The sequence below is a fragment of the Mustela erminea genome, chromosome 21 (assembly GCF_009829155.1).
Source record: "Mustela erminea isolate mMusErm1 chromosome 21, mMusErm1.Pri, whole genome shotgun sequence".
NCBI lineage: Eukaryota > Metazoa > Chordata > Mammalia > Carnivora > Mustelidae > Mustela > Mustela erminea.
In genome coordinates this window covers 20,568,167-20,588,302 of record NC_045634.1, presented here as the reverse complement: position 1 = coordinate 20,588,302, position 20,136 = coordinate 20,568,167, and positions in this window count along the sequence as shown.

Below are 20,136 nucleotides of genomic sequence, written 5' to 3'. Positions count from 1 at the left end.
ACTCCAGTTTCCTTTTGATGTCCATCAGCATGACAAATAGTTCTTCACCCCCCCACTTTCAATGCTGCCTTTAAGCAGCATATTGATTGGATCATATTTTCTTATCCATTTTGATACCCTGTATTATTTGACTGGAGCACTGAGTCCATTTACATTCAGAATAATTATTGAAAGATACAAATTAATTCCATTGACTTGCCTGTACAGTTGCTGTTCCTGTAGATGGGGTCTCTGTTCCTTTCTAGTCTTTGTTACCTTGGTCTCTCTTTCTGCTCAAAGGGTCACTTTACTATTTCTCGGAGGGCTGGTTTAGCACTCATAAATTCCTTTAGTTTTTGTTTGGCTTGGAAATGCTTGGAAATGTTTTATCTCTTCTTCTATTCTGAATGATAGACTTGCTGGATAAAGTATTCTTGGCTGCATATTTTTTCCATTTAGCACATTGAAAATATTATTCCAGTACTTTTTGGCCTGCCAGGTCTCTCTGGACAGGTCTAACACCAACCTTATGTGTGTACCCTTGTAGGTTAAGTACTCCTCCAGAGCTGCTTTCAGAATTCTCTTTATCTTTGTATTTTGCACATTTCATTATGATATGTCATAGAGTTGACCTGTTTTTGAGGGGAGTTCTCTGTGTCTCTTGGACATGAATGCCTGTTTCCTACCCCAGATTAGGGAAGTTCTCAGCTATAATTTTCAAATAGACCTTCTGCCCCTCTTTCCCACTCTTCTTCTTTGGGGACCCCTATGATACAGATATCATCTCATGTTAAGGAATTGCTGAGTTCCCTAAGTCTACCTCTGTGATCTGGTTTTTTTTTTTTCCCCCTCTTCTTTTCAGCTTCCATAATTTTATCTTCTATATCACTGATTCACTCTTCTGTTTCATCCCTCATTTTTATGGCTTCCGCTTGAGACTACATCTCACTTATAGCATTTTGAATTTTGGCCTGATTAGATTTTAGTTCTTCTATCTCTATGGTCCAGGATTCTCTAGTGTCTTTTATCTTTTTTTCAAGCCTAGCTGGTATCCTTATAATCATTGTTTCAAATTCTAGTTCAGACATTTTCCTTACATCTGTATTGATTAAATCCCAGGTTCTGAGTACTACCTCATATTCTTCTTTTGGGGTGAATTTCTCCATCTCATTATTCTGTCCAGAAAAAAAAAAAAAGAAAGAAAAACAACACAACAACAACACTAGATCCTGGCTGTGTTTCCATCTATTAAAAGAAACTAGATATAAGAAAGAATGAGTATATGTACATTTAATATAAAAAAAATCAATAAAAGTAAGCAATTATTTAAATATATATGTTAAAAAAGAAAAAAATGAAAAAATTAAGAAATATATAAAGAAGAAAAGTACAAAGGAGGCTAGATATGAGTTTTCCCTACAGCTGAAGCTTGCAGCCCTCTGTGATCAGTAAACTTGGTGGGAGTGAGTTGTTTTTGCTGGTCTTCTGGGGCAGGGACCTATTGTGCTGGTTCTCAGGAGGATTTATCCCTAATGGAACCACCCCTCCAGTGCACAGGGAGGCAGGGCTTGGTGTGAGTGACTCTGGACTACACTAGGTGGTGCTGTTTTGAACCCTGGAGGCTTCCAGCACTGATGGACAGGATGACTATGGCTGTGACCTGCTCTCTACACCCAGAGCTGAAAATTCACTTGCCCCACACTTCAGTGAGCTCTCACAGAAAAGCAATCAATCACTCTTGTCTCTCTGGTTTCCATCAGAACCCTGTGTTCATCCTGTTACTGAGTCTTTTTATCTCAAACCCATGACTAAGTTTCAAAACTTCAAATTTTAGGGACTCTCATGGTGCAGACCCACACTGTTTCTCCTGGGGAGGGTTTCCACTCACTTGTGCCTTTTGTGGGACCAATTCCAGGGAAACAGTTGCATAACTGTGCAGCAGTTCACAGTTGATGGCAACACAGCAAAAAGCTGGCACCTAGACTCACTCCTCTTAGTTGGCTTCCCTGCACCTATGCCTGCTAACAGTGTAGCACTTAGGTGTTACCCACTCCTCTTGTGACCCAGGGGATCCTCAGACCATCTGGCAACATCTGGGATTCTGCCCCAGTTCACCACCTGAGCATCTTTAAGCCAGGCATGTCCCCTACCGTGGCAGACTTCTGAAAGTTCCAGTTTTGCACTCCACCGCTTCTAATACTTTGAGGTGCTATCCTTGAAGCAGGCTCCCTCCCCTCTGCCATATCCACAGCTATATCATACGGCATTCAAGTCTCCACACCTCTCACCTTCCAAAAGGTTGCTGCTTTTCTACTTACAGACTTACAGCATTTGTTCTTTCTGACCTCTAATTGATTTCTCAGGTGTTCAGAATGATTGTTAACTATCCTGCTGTATTTGAGGGACAAGACAAATCTAGGGTCCCCCTATTCCCCCACCATCTTTACTCCTCCCTCTGAAGAGCTGGCATCTTAATGAAACAGATTTTGTGAACAATACCATATGTCTCTCAATTTACACAGGCCTTCAGCTTCTTCTCAGCAATGTGTCATAGTTTTCCATAACTTGCAAATCTTTTGTCAGAAATATATCTACTATTTCGTATCTGTTGATGGTTTCTTATAATCAGTTTCAGTTTCTGATTTTTCTTTGTTAAGATTTTTCTTTGCTGTGTTTAGAAATAAAATTGACTTTTCTATATTCATCATGTATTCTATAATTATTCCTACTTATCTGTTCTAGTAGCTTTTTACGTTTTTTAAAGGATTTTTCACGTAGACAAACATCATCTGTGAATAAGGAGAGATATACTTCATTTCAATCTCGATGTCTTTTATCTCTTATTGTTAGTTTATTTCTCTAGCTAATACTTCCAGGACAAAATTGAATAGAAATGATGAGAGTTGACATCTTTGTCTTGTTCCACTTGCTTAGGGAGAAGACATTGAGTCTTTCATCAATTGAGTATGATGTTAGCTGTAGGTTTTTTCATAGATGTCCTTTGCCAAATGAGAAAATTTCCTTCTATTCCTAGTTGGCTACATTTATTTTCCCCTCTTCAGGAATGATTGTGACAGTTTGTCAAATGTTCTTGCTGCATCTGTTGAGATGATCATGTTTTTTTTATTTCTTTATGTTGAATTACATTGACTGATTTTTGAGCATGCCGTCAATTCTGTCTTCTCAGAATAAATTTGACCAGCACAGACATGGAAGTTGTTCCATTGTCAAGGGAGTTCAAATGAAAGACTCCTGTAGTTTTATAGACCTAAAGAGTTATAGGTGAGGTTGAAATAGAGCTAGAGATGGGAAAACACTAAGTACAGAGAATGGGAAAAAGTGTTCTCTTCAAGATTATTCCCTTTCTCCCTCCTGATAAGGAAGCCTGAAAAAGACCTCTGCAAAAGGCCCCATATAGAGAGAACTAGGAATAAAGACTCCTGAACTAGGGAGGCAGATATGCTTCAAAAGGATGGCCTGCCAGTAGTGCTGGAGTACTGGACTACAACTTCCTTCACAGGCTCAACTGTAGGGAAAGCAGCATTCCCCCATGAGGCCTGCCAGGTAAAGCCTGCGTAATTGCCTATAGTTGGCCTGAAAACTCATGTTTCTGGCAATGAGGTAGATGTCATTTACACTTGAAATGTGCATATCAATTAGGTAACAGTAGTTGATAGTGTTGTTCAAGTCTTCAACATCCCTACTGAGAACTGAGGGATAGGTATTTTTACCAATATTCATGAGTTGGTTTAGCCTGTAATTTTCCTCTCTTGCAGTGTCCTTAGGATTTTGTATTTAAATGATGCTAATGTAGCCACTCTGAAATTGTGGCTATGGACGTTCCGGAAAAAGTAAAAATAGAACTACCCCACAATCTTATAATCACACTACTGTGTATTTACCCACAAAATACAAAAACACTAATTCAAAGAGATACATGCACCTCTGTAGTTTCTAGCAACATTATTTATAATAGCCAAATTATAGAAACAACCCAAATGTCCACAGATAGATGAATAAAGATGTAATATGGAATATTATTCAGTCGTTAAAAGGAAATCCTCCCATTTGCAACAACATGGATGGAACTGGGAAGTAAAATATTAAGTGAAATAAGTCAGTCAGAGACAGACAAATACCATATGATCTCACTCAAGTGGAATTTAAGAAACAAATAAACAAAGGCAGAATAAGAGAGAGACAGAGAGACAAATGAAGAAACAGAGTCTTAACTACAGAAAACAAGCTGATGGTTACCAGAGGGGAGATGGGTGGGGATCATGACCTGAGTTAAAACCAAGAGTTGGACATTTAACCAATTAAGCTACCCAGGTGTCCCAATAAAGTAGTTTTATTAAATATTTCTGGGATGAAATAAAATTTTGTCTTTAAGTCACAAATAAATTTGTTTAAACAGACTGTACTAATATTAATGATAATTATATACTGAGAATTTTTATACTACCTATATTACCTCTTCCTCAAAACAAATGAAACATGTTAAGAAGTTATATTAACCCTTTAAAAACGTTACAAGTATTAAACATTTTTCTGTTTTCCACTATAGGTAATATTTTGTTTGTTTGTTTCATAGCTATCTATTGAATACCTTTTTTTTTTCCCCTTTAACATAGGGCTATTTTGCTCATAGCCTACCAACTTGAGAAATTAACTCCACTACAAAATAGGAGAAAACCATGGATCATTAAAAGAAAGTACAGTTAACCCCTCAAAATAAAAATTACTTGGAGTTTCAACATATTGATTTGGAAAAATAAATGGTGAAAACGGTTACTAATACAAGTCCTTAACTCCTAAGTAAACTCAGGGTTACAACCTCTTTAAAATGACCTGTATCCCTGGGGATAAAAATATATGTTTATTAAAAATAAAAAATTTTTAAAAAAGTGCAAAAAAAATAAATAAAAATAAAAACAACTATATGTCAAAAATCTAAAATGACATTTAAAAATATATATTTATTTCTTACTTTATTGAATTTGTTTTAAGAAGAATGACAATGAGTTGCTGTAACTACATGGAAAGCTTTCCACATAAATGCTATGTGTCTAAAGCTGAAAAATTCCCTTATATTTGATATTAATTTTCATAGTTTATTCTTCTTGTATGCAACCATAGACTTGCATAACAGTGTAAGTAATTATATTTATTGCCAACAAACATGAAATTTAAACAAATTTTGAAAAATATGTTTTTCCTTCCAAAACTGATTCTAGGAATGATGCCAGCTTTCCAGTTAAAGCAGTTTCACTGTAGGTGTGGAAATGTGCTAAGCAATTGTGGTTTTCTTGCACCACTATTAAGAACATTTTAAAATGAGTAGGTAGTTTTCAGAGAGAAAGTGAGTTTCTAAAAGCATTTACATTTGTGATTACAAACTAGAACCAGTTTAAGGAAAATAAGGATTTTTAGACAGCGTTTGATTAGGTTTCTTTAATCAAAAAGTCCTGAACTCAAGAGCTCAATTTCTAATTTAAAATTGTTCATCTGCTCCATGCCAGATTCTTTATTTCTATTTCTCCAATCCTTCTGCTTTCTTTGACTAAATCAATTCAAACTAATTAATCCAGCATTCTGTATCTTCTAAGATTTTAATCCTTTTATTCTGTTCATTTTTGTATACTTTGATATAGGGTATACATAACAAATCACTTTGCTTTCCTAAAATCATGTGTTATATTAATATTTATCATAATTTCAAACTAATTATCCATAACAATGAAGGACATTGAACAGATGATCCTAAGACACTTAAAGTGAGGAATGCCTTTTAATTTTTTTTTTTTAATTTATGGAACATAGAGTCTATTGAATACTAAATCCTGGTTCATTTCAATGATGAATTCATTTTCTCCAAAATACTTATGTCAATTGGTACTTCATAGACATCATCTTTATTCTGGGTCTGTCAGAACATCTCTGTACATCCCTGAGCTTCACAGAAATTCAAGCTTGAGGAACATATCACCAGATATGGATGGTCTCTAGCACTAATATCTGAATATATGTTAACTGCATTTAGACAAAGACCTTGAAGTTTATGAAAACATTTTTCATGCAGAGATTGATAGTTATAGATTTTAAAAATTGCCCTTTTCAAGAAAATGAAGATGAGACCTAGAGATACACAGGGAAGTGCTCACAAATGGAATTGGAGAGTTGGAGTTGAAGATCAGAAAACCTGGGAAGCTTAGAGTGCTTGTAATGCCATAGCTCAACCTCTCTTCTCTGGCTATGTCCTGCTAATCTCTCCCAACACAAATTCTGCAGCAATGACAGTCCCACCATCTGCATCCCCCAAAAGCCATCAGCCATATTCAGGTCACCAAACTCCATCCTTTCTGTATTTTTCCTCTCAAGACATTTGCATTTTCAAGACATTCAAAGTTCATGTATAATTTTCAGGTAGAATTTTATAAGACTAGAAAACGTTTATCATTGTGTAAAGGTAAGAGCAAAAGGAAAATCTTTTCCAATTTTATATTTTTAAAATCCTTTTAAAAATGCTTTCTTTATTTCTCCAGTAGTGATATGCATTGACAACAACAAATTTACAGTGAAAAATAGCCTTCTTTGTGACTTTTCTAGTTCATTCAAAAGAACTGCCTCCTTAACTTTTGTTATACCTATAACTATTCCATTACTAACTGTGTCAACTTCAGGGGCACATTTCATAATATCCTTAACTAATTGCTTCCAAGATTCCGCAGGGTCTATGTTTTCCCTAGGGTCTTGCTGCCTTCTCTTCACCAGTTCTACAACCTCCTTGGACTGTCTGGTCTCATAATTCTTAAGCAAGTCAGAATGTTCCCTACAATATGCTGCTTCATGCATCCTGACTCCAGCTGAAAAAAGATCCTGGCCAATTTCCAATTTATTCTCTGCTCTAGATTTTATTTAGTTGAAAAAATTTTGCTTCACAGAGATTTTTTTTTTACCCAAGTCATCCTTCATAAGAGTAACTCAAGCGTCCTTTTTACTCTTGCAATTTTTTGGTAACATTTACTTTCTTTGAAATTAATCTTGGACTTTTATTTTACCAGCCCTTCTAGATTCTTTAACAAATTTTATTTTTTCAATTATTTTGTAACTTTTCAGCTGCATTGAGGTATAATATATATATATATATGTAGGATGGCTGAATCACATGGCAGTTCTATTTTTAATTTATAGAGGAATCTCCATACTGTTTTCTATGGTAGCTGTACTGGTTTTGATTCTCACTAACAGTGTACAAGAAGTCCCTTTTCTCTATATTCTCACCAGCACTTGTTACCTCTTGTCATTTTGGTAATAGCCATCCTGACATGTACGAGGTGCCATTTTTTTCCCTGAGGAAGAGTAGTGTTGAGCACTTTTCACATACCTGTTGGCTATCTGTATGTCTTCTTTGGGAAAATGTCTATTCAGATCTTTGGCCTCATTGCTATTATATTTTTATTAAATTTTTTTTTGCTATGAGTTATAGAAATTCTTTGTTTAATTTGGATATTAACCTCTTAACGGATGTGTGGTTGCAAATATTTTCCTCTATTCCGTAGGTTGTCTTTCCATTTTGTTGATGGTTTTCTTTCCCAGACAGAAGCTTTTAAGTTTCATGTAGTTTCCCTTATTTATTTTTGCTGTAGTTTTCTTTGCTTTTGCTTTCAAATAAAAAAAAAAAATCATTGCAAAGAACAATGTCAAAGAAATTACACTCCATTTTCCCCTAGAAGTTTTATAGTTTCAATTTTCACAATTAAGACTTTAATCATTTGAAATGAATTTGTGTATGTGTAAGATCAGGGTCTAGTTTACTCCTTTCACATGTGAAAATACAGTATTCTCAACACCGTTTGCAGATAAGACTACCTTTGCCGCATTGTATATTCATGGCTTCTTTATCAAGAATTAGTTGGCCATTTATTCATATATCTATTCCTGGGCTCTCTGTGTGTTCCAGTGATGTATCTTTTTTTTTTTTTAAATGTGAGTATCATACTATTTTGTTCACTATAGCTCTATAATATTGTTTGAAATTAGGAAATATGATGTCTCCAGCTTCATTCTTCCTTCTCAAGAGTGCTTTGGCTATTTGGGGTCTTTGGTGATTCCATGCAAATTTTAAAATTTCTTTTTCTATTTCTGTTTTAAAATATCATTGAAATTTTAACAGGGATTGCATTTGATCTATAGATAATATTGGGCAGAATGGACATTTTGATATTAATTCTTCTAATCCACGAATATGGAATATCTTTTTTTTAAAAGATTTTATTTATTTATTTGGGGGGGTCACAAGTAGGCAGAGAGGCAGGCAGAGAGAGAGGGAGAAGCAGGCTCCCCACCGAGCAGAAAGCCTGATGTGGGCCTCGATCCCAGGACCCGGAGATCATGACTTGAGCTGAAGGCAGAGGCTTAATCCACTGAGCCGCCCAGGTGCCCTGGAATTTCTTTTCATTTAATGCATCTTCTTTAATGATTTTAGTGTTCAGTGTACAAATCTCTCACCTCCTTGATTAAATTTAACCTAAGTAGTTTTGGGATGCTATTGTAAAAAGGATTGCTTTAATTCCACTTACTGATAGTTATAAATATATAGAAACATGCTGATTGTGTATTAATTTTATAATCTGCAACTTTACTGAACTTGTTTATTAGGTCTCCAGTGAAAAACAGTTTTCCAGGGGAGTCTTTCGGATTTTCTTTATATAATATCAATTTATCTGCAAACAGCAACTGCTTTTTTCCCTTTCTGATTTAGAAGTGCTCTATTTTTGTTTTTTTTTTTTTTTTTCCTGCCTAATAGCTCTGGCTAGAACTTCAGAACTACGTTGGATAGTTTAAAAATCTGATCTTAGAAGAAATCTCTCAGTGTTTCATGGTTGACTTTCATGTTAGCTGTGGGCTTGTCATATGTGGCCTTTATTATGTTGAGGTACTTTCCTTCCACACTCAATCTTTTGGGAATTTTTATCAGGGAAAAAATGTCAAGTACCTTTTCTACACATCTTAATATGTAATTTAATATGATTTTTACCCTTCATTTTGTTAATGAGGTATATTTCATTGATTTGCATATGTTGAACCATTATTTCATTGCATATGCTGAACCTTACTTGATCATGGTACATAATTCTTTTAATGTAGCGTTCAATCTCATTTGCTAGTTTTTGTTGAGGATTTTTGCATCTATGTTCAACAGAGATATTGGTAATTTTCTTATACTATCTTTGGTTTTTGTATTAAAATAGCGCTGGCTTTGTCAAATGACTGCAGGAATATTCCTATCCTATTTTTTGAAAGAGTTTGAGAAGGATTGTATTAATTCTTTTTTTAATTTTGTTAGAATTTACCAGTGAAGCCATCTTGCCCTGGGTTTTTTCTGTTAGAAGGTTTTTAAATAGTCATTTGATTTCCTTTGTAGTTAGTAAATAATTGTTCAGGTTTTCTATTTCTCCATGATTAAACCTTAGTAGATTGTGTTTCTAGAAGTTTATCCATTTCTTGGAGATTAACTAATTTGTCAGTATATAACTATTAATAGTAGTTTCTTCTGATTTTAGTGTTTCTTATTACAATTTATAATGTCTCCTCTTTCATTTTCTGGTTTTATTATTGGGGCTACTTTCTTATTTTATAATTCATCTAGTTAAATGTTTATTCATTTTTTTAATCTTTTCAAAACTAGTTCTTAGATTTATTTTTATATTTGATTGATGTTTAGCCTCCACTTCAGTTATTTCTGTTGTTATTTTCTTTTTTCTGCTACCTTAGGGCTTTTTTCTTTTTTAAAGCTCCCTCAGCTGTAAATTTAGGTCGAGATCTTTTTTCTTAATGTAAGAACTTAGGACCATAAACTTTTCTTTTAGAACTGCTTTTTCTGTGTCCCATAAATTTTTGTATGCTGTGCTTCCATTTTCATTTGTCTCAAGATTTTTTTTTTTTTAATTTCTTCTTCAACCCATTAGTTGTTCAGGAATATATTTGTGAATTTCCTAGTTTTTTTGTTTTGTTTTGTTTGACGTGATAGCTACTTTCATATCATTACTCTCCAAAAAGACGTTTGATAGGATTTCAGTCTTCTTAAGTTTCATTTTAGCCATCAGTAAAATAAAGATAAAACTGAGAGGCTGGCACATAGGAGGATCCAATGAGAAAGGAGCTGCTGGTATATTTTTTTAAATACAGAGAATACTACTTTATTATAAATAAATTCAACTCTCATGAATCCAGTTATGTGTTTGAAAAAGAAGAGAGAGGAGGGAGAGATGGAAAGACAGAGAGAAGCAGAGAGAGAGAGAGAGAGATGTTCTTAATAGCACAGACTATACCTGTGTGAATCTTTTTCCTTAATGAATATATGCCCTAGAATGAGTATGACATAGAAGACATAAAAAACTATCCCCAGGTCCTATGTGCTTTTCCAAATGTGAGCATCTTACTCTATTATGATTCCAATGTTAAAAGTTACTCATTTGTTATGTGAAAACTTTAAAAATAAAGGTCAAAAATTTTTTAGAGCCTCACCAAAATAAATGCTTATATTTTGAAAGAGGAAAAAAAAAACCTGCTGAACTTGAAAAAAATAATTTATGTGCTCAGTGTTCATCTTACAGTAAGATTTTCGAAAATAGTCATCTGCAATCTTCACCTTGACGACTGATTTCAATTTTAATTCCTCAGTTGGATAGAATTTCTCTATAATAGTTTGCAATTGAGGCCACACAAGATTCTCAACCTTAACTGTGTAAAACAGAATTACAGATTCAGCTCCTTCTTACCAAAACTGGTCCTTCCTCATTTCTCTTAGTAGATGAAATAGTGCCTCAATTAGGCTAAAAACATCAGGATCCTCTGAGATTTATTTCTCTTTCACATATATACCTAATCAATCAGCAAGTTAGGTCATTCTACATCCAAAATACTCCCCATATCCAACAGTCCCCTCACCAAAACCTAAGTTTTGCCATTACCATCCTTTCCTCTAGGAAGAAGATGGTATCATGACTAAATGCATTGCTTCCTCCTGCAACTCCCTGTTCCCAGATTCCAGATCTTTGTCTTTCAAGTTATAAATTCAACCACACAACTCTTTTAGTTAAAAATCTTTAATGTTTTTCCTATGCAGAATAAAATCCACAATCCTTACAATAGCCTGATGTAATGTTTCGGCTACCTACATGTAAAGATTTTATCTCCTTGCATTAGTACCTGATATTAGATAATCCTGCCCTGCAGACACACCAACTTTTTTCTTGTCTCAGAGAGTCTGTTTTGCTCTTCTCTCCCACGCAAGTCTCCTCCCCAAGGTCTTTACATGTCACATGACCCAGACTCTCATGTTTTATCACAACACCCTGTTTTGTTTTCTTTATAGCAGTTAACATTTGTTGAAATTATGTTATTTATATCTAACACTCTATTAACTAGTATGTGAGGTCTGAGGTAATAGGAACTGGGTTTATATTGCTTACCACTGTAGTGTCAAAAATTCAGGAAAATATTTGACATAGATGACGAGACTGAGCCAACAAGATGCATACAAGCTCCACTTGGATTTCAGGAGAATTTTTCTGCCCTTCTCCCTTCCTCCCCTCACCCATCCCTTTCAGTCATTTGGGATTCACAAGGTCCATCTTCTCCTTCATATATCTATATCTAGCTAGCTAGCTAGCTAGCTAGCTATCTAACTATATATATATATATATATATATACATATATGTATATATATTCTTACAAATACATAATAGTGTAAATTTAAATTAACAGGCTAACTCTTTCACAGAACCTCAATATTTTAAGATTGAAAAGAATAAAGCATAAAAGGATTTGAACAGAGAGAGGACACGAATGGAGACAAAATGAAACATTTAGGAGGAAGCCATCTCATGCTCCAGCAACTTTCTTGGGAGCTCATGAATTGGTATTAGATAAAGAAATAATTTATATTCATTTACTCCTTGAGATATTTACTTATCTTATGCTAGCATTGATACAAGTCAGAAGAACCCTAATTCCTCTCTATAGCGTAATAAGGTGTTTTAGTTTGCATAATAAGAATTTAAATCATTGTATATAAAAAGTTATTGTATAATTCTATAACTTCAGTGGAAAATGAAATTATCAAAAAATTCAACAATGCAGTTGTCTTGCAGAGAAAGGGAGATCAGGCATCAATGAGTCCTTGTTGGTTCATTATTAATATTCTTTATATTTGAGGATAAAGTGAGACTGAATTATAATTAAGCTTCCTGCTACAAAACAACTTCCTTGCTACGCCTACCACTTTAAGAATGAAAATGAAAACATTTTCCTATAGGGGTATCTGGGTGGCTCAGTAAGTTAAACATCTGACTCTTGGTTTTGGCTCAGGTCATGATCTTGTAATCAAGCTCCACGTCAGGCATTGATGATTAAAAAGCAAAACAAAACAAAACAAAAACCAACATTAAAAAGAAAAAATCAAATCTGCTGGTAATATCCAAATCTTGGGCCATTCGATTAGTTGCATAGTACTAACTACAGACATTACTTTAAATTACTGAACAGGATAGAAAGATATATGGAAGTCATAACCCTTGACCTTAACAGGTTTTTTCATGTAAGTAAAACTCAGCTTTCTTCCAAAGCATTCTAGCAGGGCTAACTATTGACTAATTGAACTTTATCTTCACGTGTCCCCCAAATTATGGTCAACTACCAATAAACAGAGGCTTGGATGAAATGACTACAGCAGGGGAAAACTATGAGGCAAAGAACATAGAACAAAATATTGAACAATCAGCCCCTGGTTACCTATAAATATAACTTTTGGTATTGTTACAGGAAGCCATCTATTGGCCTCACATGGCCCAATGATGGCATCTCAGCCCCTCAGAGGGGCCTAACATGATCCCAACTCACATGTTCACAGATGGGCCTCACATGTCCCCTGCCTTATATAATTCTAGTCAGTGGAATATGACAACATTGAGGAGATGTACTTCTATTATTAGGTCACAGAAGATTATGCTCTCTTTCTTGATAATAAACTCTTTCTCTCTTATCCTGTTTCCCCTCCCTCTCTTTCTCTTTGGCTTTGGTGAAGCAAGCCTGCTTGGGGTAGGAGAAGACCAGGGGTCAAGAAACAGAGGGCAGTCCCAAACACAAACAGTGCATAACTGAGGTCCATAGTCGAATAAATCTGGAGGAATTAAATTATGTTACCAATCTTGTGAGCTTGAAGATAGATCCTTCCTCAGGTGAGCCCAGGTGAGCCTTTAGCTTCCACCATAGCCTCATGGGAGAATATTCACTATACACAGAGAGATCCACCTAAGTTGTTCATGGAGTTTTGATTCGCAGAAACTATGAAATAACAAATGTATAACATTTTAAGACACTAAATTTTGAGGCAATTTGTAATGCAGCAATAGATAATATTATATGCATAAATAAGAATTTATCCCTCCTAAAGAGGTCAGATAATTGTATAGCTAATCTACCAGAGACAAATTTACTTTTTTTTTTTTTTTAAGATTTTGTTTATTTATTTGACACACACAGAGAGAGAGAACGAACAAGCAGGGGGAATGGCAAGCAAAGGGAAAAGGAGAAGCAGGCTCCTGCTGAGCAAGGAACCTGATACAGGGCTCCATCCCAGAACCTTGGGATCATGACCTGGGCTGAAGGCAGCTGATTAACTGACTGAGCCACCAAGGCGCCCAAGACAAGTTCATCTCTAACTCAGTGCTTTCATCTTTTTTTTTTTTTTTTAAGATTTTATTTATTTATTTGACAGACAGAGATCACAGGTAGGCAGAGAGGCAGGTAGAGAGAGAGAGGAGGAAGCAGATTCCTTGCTGAGGAGAGAGCCAGATATGGGGCTTGATCCCAGGACCCTGGGATCATGACCTGAGCTGAAGGCAGAGGCTTTAACCCACTGAGCCACCCAGGTGCTCCGTTTTCATCTTTTTTTTAAACACTGTGTTCTACTGATAAGAAACAAGTTACCCCATAGAAAAGAATTACATAAGCAGGGGATATCTGGGGGTTAGGATCATGTGAGGTTTTCTTAGAGGTGTCCACACAATAGCAAAAGTCACATTTTCAAATACTAGGGGTTTTTTTAGTAATTATGAAGAATCACTTAAATGAAACAAGTATAGGATTTTTAAGATATTTTAAGAGTTTTCATATAACTCATTTGATTATTGCTCAGCACTATTCTTTTTGAATACCCCAGATTATTTTCCAGGTGACTAGCACACTCACAAGATAATGTTTTGTAGGTTCTAGTAAACACATGTGTTTTTTCCCTCATTGGTCTTGGTATGACATTACATTTGCCTCTTTTTAATCTTTTAATCTTACTTGTGTTTTTACTCAATTTTATATTTTATTTTAAACATTCTTTTCAGATTTCCACCTGTAGATTTTACTTTAATTGTATATAAGTATACATATTTCAGCATACTAGTGAGAGACCCATGGTGCCCCAGTGAACCCAGCACATCCAGCAAGAAGTGTTCACTTCTCTTTCTCATGCTGTACCACAGGACCCTAAGTGTGACCTCCAATAGCTCAGACCTGGAGTCCTGGTGCAGAATGTTGAAATGATGACTAACTCTTCAGGAGAACCAGTGATTTTTTTTTTTTCTTTTTAATGGGACATGGAGATATAGGATGGTCACAGATGGGATGCCATGTAATATATGCCCACATCTGCTCACTGTGATACAAACTGTTGTCATTTTATGAGTCAATTTTATTTTTGCAAAAGATGAATAATTAAGATACCTGAATTGTAAGAGTTTGATGTAAAATGAAGCTTAACTGTGTTGGGAGAAATTAATAGTAAACCACCAGAGATTCACAATGACACACATTGCTTATTTTCATGGTTGGCTTTGTCATTTCAAATATACAACAATAAACACACAAGATCCACTAAAGCCTAGAAACTGTGGTAAGGGTATCTAAGATCCCAAGTAAACACATTTCTGTCTCCTGAATTATTTAGGACATTGCCTGTATTTCTAGAATTGTTTGATCAGGGATCCTCAGAGTGCATGCTTTTCTGATAGTAAACTATCAAAAGATCAAGTAAATTTCTATTTATTTTATTTTAGGACACAATCCATTCTGATCAAAATGAATGTAAACTATCAGTACATAATAATTCATAATCTATTTTCTGTATTTATATACATTTAAGATGATGAATGGATTGTTACAAAACATGTTGCTCATAGAAACACAAGCTTCCAGAATTATGCCAAATAAGAAGTATTATAATAGTAACAAGAGGGCGCCTGGGTGGCTCAGTGGGTTAAACTGCTGCCTTCTGCTCAGGTCATGATCTCAGGGTCTTGGGATCGAGGCCCGCATCGGGCTCTCTGCTCAGCAGGGAGCCTGCTTCCCTCTCTCTCTCTCTGCCTGCCTCTCTGTCTACTTGTGATCTCTCTCTGTCAAATAAATAAATAAAATCTTTAAAAAAAAATAGTAACAAGAAAAGTGAAGTTCAAAAGTAATTAATCATTATGGACAATTGTATTACAAAGTCCATAGAAAGTTGTCAAACAGCAAGATTGAATCATAATGATGCCAATATTTAAGTGAGAACACATAGGTTAAATGCTAGAGCAATAAATAAAAATAGAATACACAAGATTGAAGGGAAAGAGAAACAGACTTAATTTTAAATGTATTAGGCTAGAAAAATCAAAAGACATTTGTGTAAATATTTAAGATCTTATTATTAACGAACTCAACTAATTCTACAACATCAGATCTCAAGGGTCTAGACTAAAAAGTGATACTATCTTTAATGTAAAGGTGGAAATACCTTAGTTAATTATTAGATACTTGAGCTTTTTAAAATGTTATCAAAAATACTATTCTAATTTGGCAGAGAATTTTGAAAGATTCTCTGAAGTTAAAATGATCCATAACTGTGTTGAATATGGGAATCATGCTTCTAACACACCCAAATACACATGGAATTAGGATCATGGAAAAGAGTTTCAAAAGTATGAGTCACATTTGAGCCTGAAACTGCAAATGAATATGAATATAAGCTACTTTTTAACTGTATGACTCTGAGTATAACAAAAAGTCACATAATTATTATCCTTTAGGGACAATACAGATACAGTGAGTCAAGTTATAACCTCAGTGAGTTAAGATAACTAAGTTGATCTGAAATAGTCAGGTACTATGTTGATATTTATTTCATTTCTATAAAGAAGATGTACTCAGAATTAGGGCATCCAATACTCACAGAATTGGACTTCAGAGGGAATGAAAGGCCATTCTAGTTGTATAATATCCATACTATCTATTTCTCTCAATGTTAGTATCATTGATGTGTCTCATTGGTCACACTTTATAGTTAAAAACTTAGAGTTCCCTGTTGACATGCAAATGTTTTACATAAAAACATGCTGAATCACTACAAAAAAAAATCTAGTAATGTTTCAAAGAGCCAAGAAGTGACAAAGTACAGTTATTAAGGTAAGGAAGCACTTTTGAGAAATATGGGTGTGGGATTTGGTCTTGGGTTTTTGCAGTGGGGTGATGATTTTAAAAAGACAGCAGAGCAACATGACTGCCAAGGACCAAGAGCATATACATAGGTCATAAGATTTCCCGAAAACCTAATTAATCTACTGTACTTTTTGCTAAAGTATCTGGAAAGAAATTCTCAGGTAAGTGCTATATTCAACTTTTATTCCATCTAATTTAGCCATGTACTTTATGGGTTATGTCTATGGGAAGAACTAGTGTCTTTACTTAAGTGCATTTTTTGTAGAATCAAAGTCTGCTTTGACATTTAGAGACAGGGACCAAGGTGGTGACACAGGAGACTCCTAAACTTCCCTCCTCCCAAGGATGTAGCAAAGGCACAACTACACATAGAACAATTCCCTCAAGAGAATTTCAGAAACTAGCTGCTTAACTCCTGGATACTAGATGAGAAAATATCCGCATAAAAAATGGCTGGGAAAGGCTGAGACACCATCTCACTATAAACCCCAACCCCAGCACAGTATCATACAAACAAGACAGCCCCCAACTCCCAGCTTCTCCCTGAAGAACTAAGGGCTTGGATCACACATGCAGCATGCCATCTTTTAAGACTCCCATGTGATAGAGGAGACCCCAAGCAACTAGCTCTGACAGCCAATGGGAATTGAATGCAAAAGACCCAAGGGACTGCAATAAATAAACAAGTGATTCCCATTTATTCCCATTTATTCCCAGGGCCTCATGCATGAGGAGCATGTAAATATGCCCATCTCTAAGTCCTTCCCTGGAAGGGGGTTGATTACAACTTTGCAAGCAATTGCCTGGGGGTCTCTTCTGATTTGGTTTGGGTAAATTTTTCTGGAGTCTTTGCCACTCTTTTAGTATTTTATTCTCTTGTTCATATAGTCTTATCTGGATAAAATGACGAGGCAGAAAAACCCACCACAAAAAAAAAAAAAAAAAAAAAGAATAAGAGGCAGTACCGAAGGGTAGGGATCTAGCCAATATTGATACATTGGTAACATGTCAGAACTAGAGTTCAGAATGATGATTCTCAAGGTGCTAGCTGGGCTCAAAAAAGGCATGGAAGATATTAAAGAAACAGTGTCTGGAGAAATAAAAGCCTTTTCTGGAGAAATAAAAAACTAAAATCTGACCAAGTTGAAATAAAAAAAGCTATTAATGAGGTACAATAAAAAATGGAGGCTCTTACTGCTAGGATAAATGACGCAGGAGAGAATTAGTGATATACAAGACCAAATGATGGAGAATAAAGAAGCTGAGCAAAAGAGAGACAAACAACTATTGGACCATGAGGAGAGAATTTGAGAGATAAGTGATACATAAGATGAAACAGTATTAGAATAATTGGAATCCCAGAAGAAGAAAGAGAGAGGGGGGCAAAAGGTATATTGGAGCAAATTATAGTAGAGAATTTCCCTAATTTTGCAAAGGGAATAAACATGAAAATCCAGGAGGCACAGAGAATCCCCTTCAAAATCAATAAAAATAGGCCCACACTCTCATCTAATAGTAAAACTTACAAGTCTTAGTGAGAAAGAGAAAATCATGAAAGCAGCCCAGGACAAGAAGCCTGTAACATATAATGGTAAAAATATTAGATTGGCATCAGACTTATCTATAGAGATTTGGCAGGCCAGAAAGAACTGCCATGATATATTCAGAGCACCAAGTGAGAAAAACATACAGCCAAGAATACTATATCCAGCTAGGCTATCACTGAAACTAGGAAGAGAGATAAAAATCTTCCAGGACAAACAAAAACTAAAAGGATCTGTAAACACCAAACCAGCCCTATAGGCAATATTAAAAGAATCCTCTAAGCAAAGAGAGAGCCTAAAAGTAGTAGACCAGAAAAGAACAGAGATGATATACAGTAACAGTCACCTTACAGGCAATACAATGGCACTAAAGTAATATCTTCAACAGTTACTCTGAATGTAAATGGGCTAAATGTCCCAAACAAAAGACACAGGGTATCAGAATGGATTAAAAAACAAAACCCATCAGTATGCTGTCTACAAGAAACTCATTTTAGACCCAAAGACACTTCCAGATTTAAAGTGAGGGGGTGGAAAACAATTTACCATGCTAATGGACATCAAAAGAAAGCTGGGGTGGCAATCCTTATATCAGATAAATTAGATTTTAAGCCAAAGACTATAATAGAAATGAGGAAGGACACTCTATCATACTCAAAGTGTCTTTCCAACAAGAAGTTCTAACAATTTTAAATTTTCTATGCCCCTAACATGGGAGCAGCCAACTATATAAACCAATTAATAACAAAATCAAAGAAATGCATCAACAATAATACAATAATAGTAGGGCATTTTAACACCCCCCTCACTGAAATGGACAGATCATCCAAACAAAAGATCAACAGCCATTGACCGTTCTGTGAATTCCTATGACAAATCTTTGGTGTATTTTATATTATCATTGTGCCTTTGTCTTCAGGACAAGGGCTAGATCTAACAGCTATGATACCAAGATAATGACACAACTTTCCCAAAGTCTAAAATTGATTGATTTGGAGACCTATTAGACCTTGCTGTCTCTGGTTGTGTGACTTCTCCAAGGTTTTGGTAGGGAATCTACTTTCCAGAGCTACTATGCAACCATAGTACTAGTCTCCATCAGTCTGATCCTAGATGCTTTGGATCCTACCAAGCATCCTATAGTGCCCATGACCTGATGACTATGTTATACATTTTCAAGCTTATGGGCAACTATACACCAGCAAATTTGACAATCTAGAAGAAATGGATGCATTCCTAGAGATGTATAAACTACCAAAACTGAACTGGGAAGAAATAGAACACTTGAATGAACCCATAAAAATCTATAAGTTGCCTTATAGGAAAACTTAAACAATCCTGTACCTGATTATGGCCTGATAATATGAGGAACGTGATTAAAAAAATAAAATATAACTCATGAGAATGCAAACAAAAATAGGGCCAGAGGGTCTGAACAGACATTTTTCCAAAAAAGGTGTACAAATGTCCACCAGACCGATGTAAAGATGTTCAACATCAATGATCATCATGGAAGTGCAAATTAAAACCACAATGAGGTACATCTCACACCTGTCAGAATGGCTAAAACCAACAATGCAAGAAACAAAAAATGTTGGCCAGGATGTAGAGAAGAGGGAACGCTCATGTACTTTTAGTGTGAATGCAAGCTGGTGCAGCTGTTGTGAAAAACAGCATGGAGTTTCCTCAAAAAAAAAAAAAAAATTAAAAATAGAAATACCCTAGGATCTAGTAATTCCACTACTGGGCATTTACCCAAAGAAAACAGAAATACTAATTTAAAAAGATATATGCACCTCTCTATTGTAGTATTTTTTTTATAATAGCCAAGATATGGAAGCAACTCAAGTATCCATCTATATGAATGGAGAAATAATATGTGGTGTGTACACACACACACACACAATGTAATATTAATCAGCCATACCCCCCCCCAAAAAATGTGGTCTTGCCATTTGCAACAGCATGGGTGGACTTATAAGGTATGCAATTAAATTAAGTCAGAGATAGAAAAACTAATACCACATGATTTCATTTTTATGTGGAGTTCAAGAAACAAAGAAAAAAGAGTCTTTTGAAGTT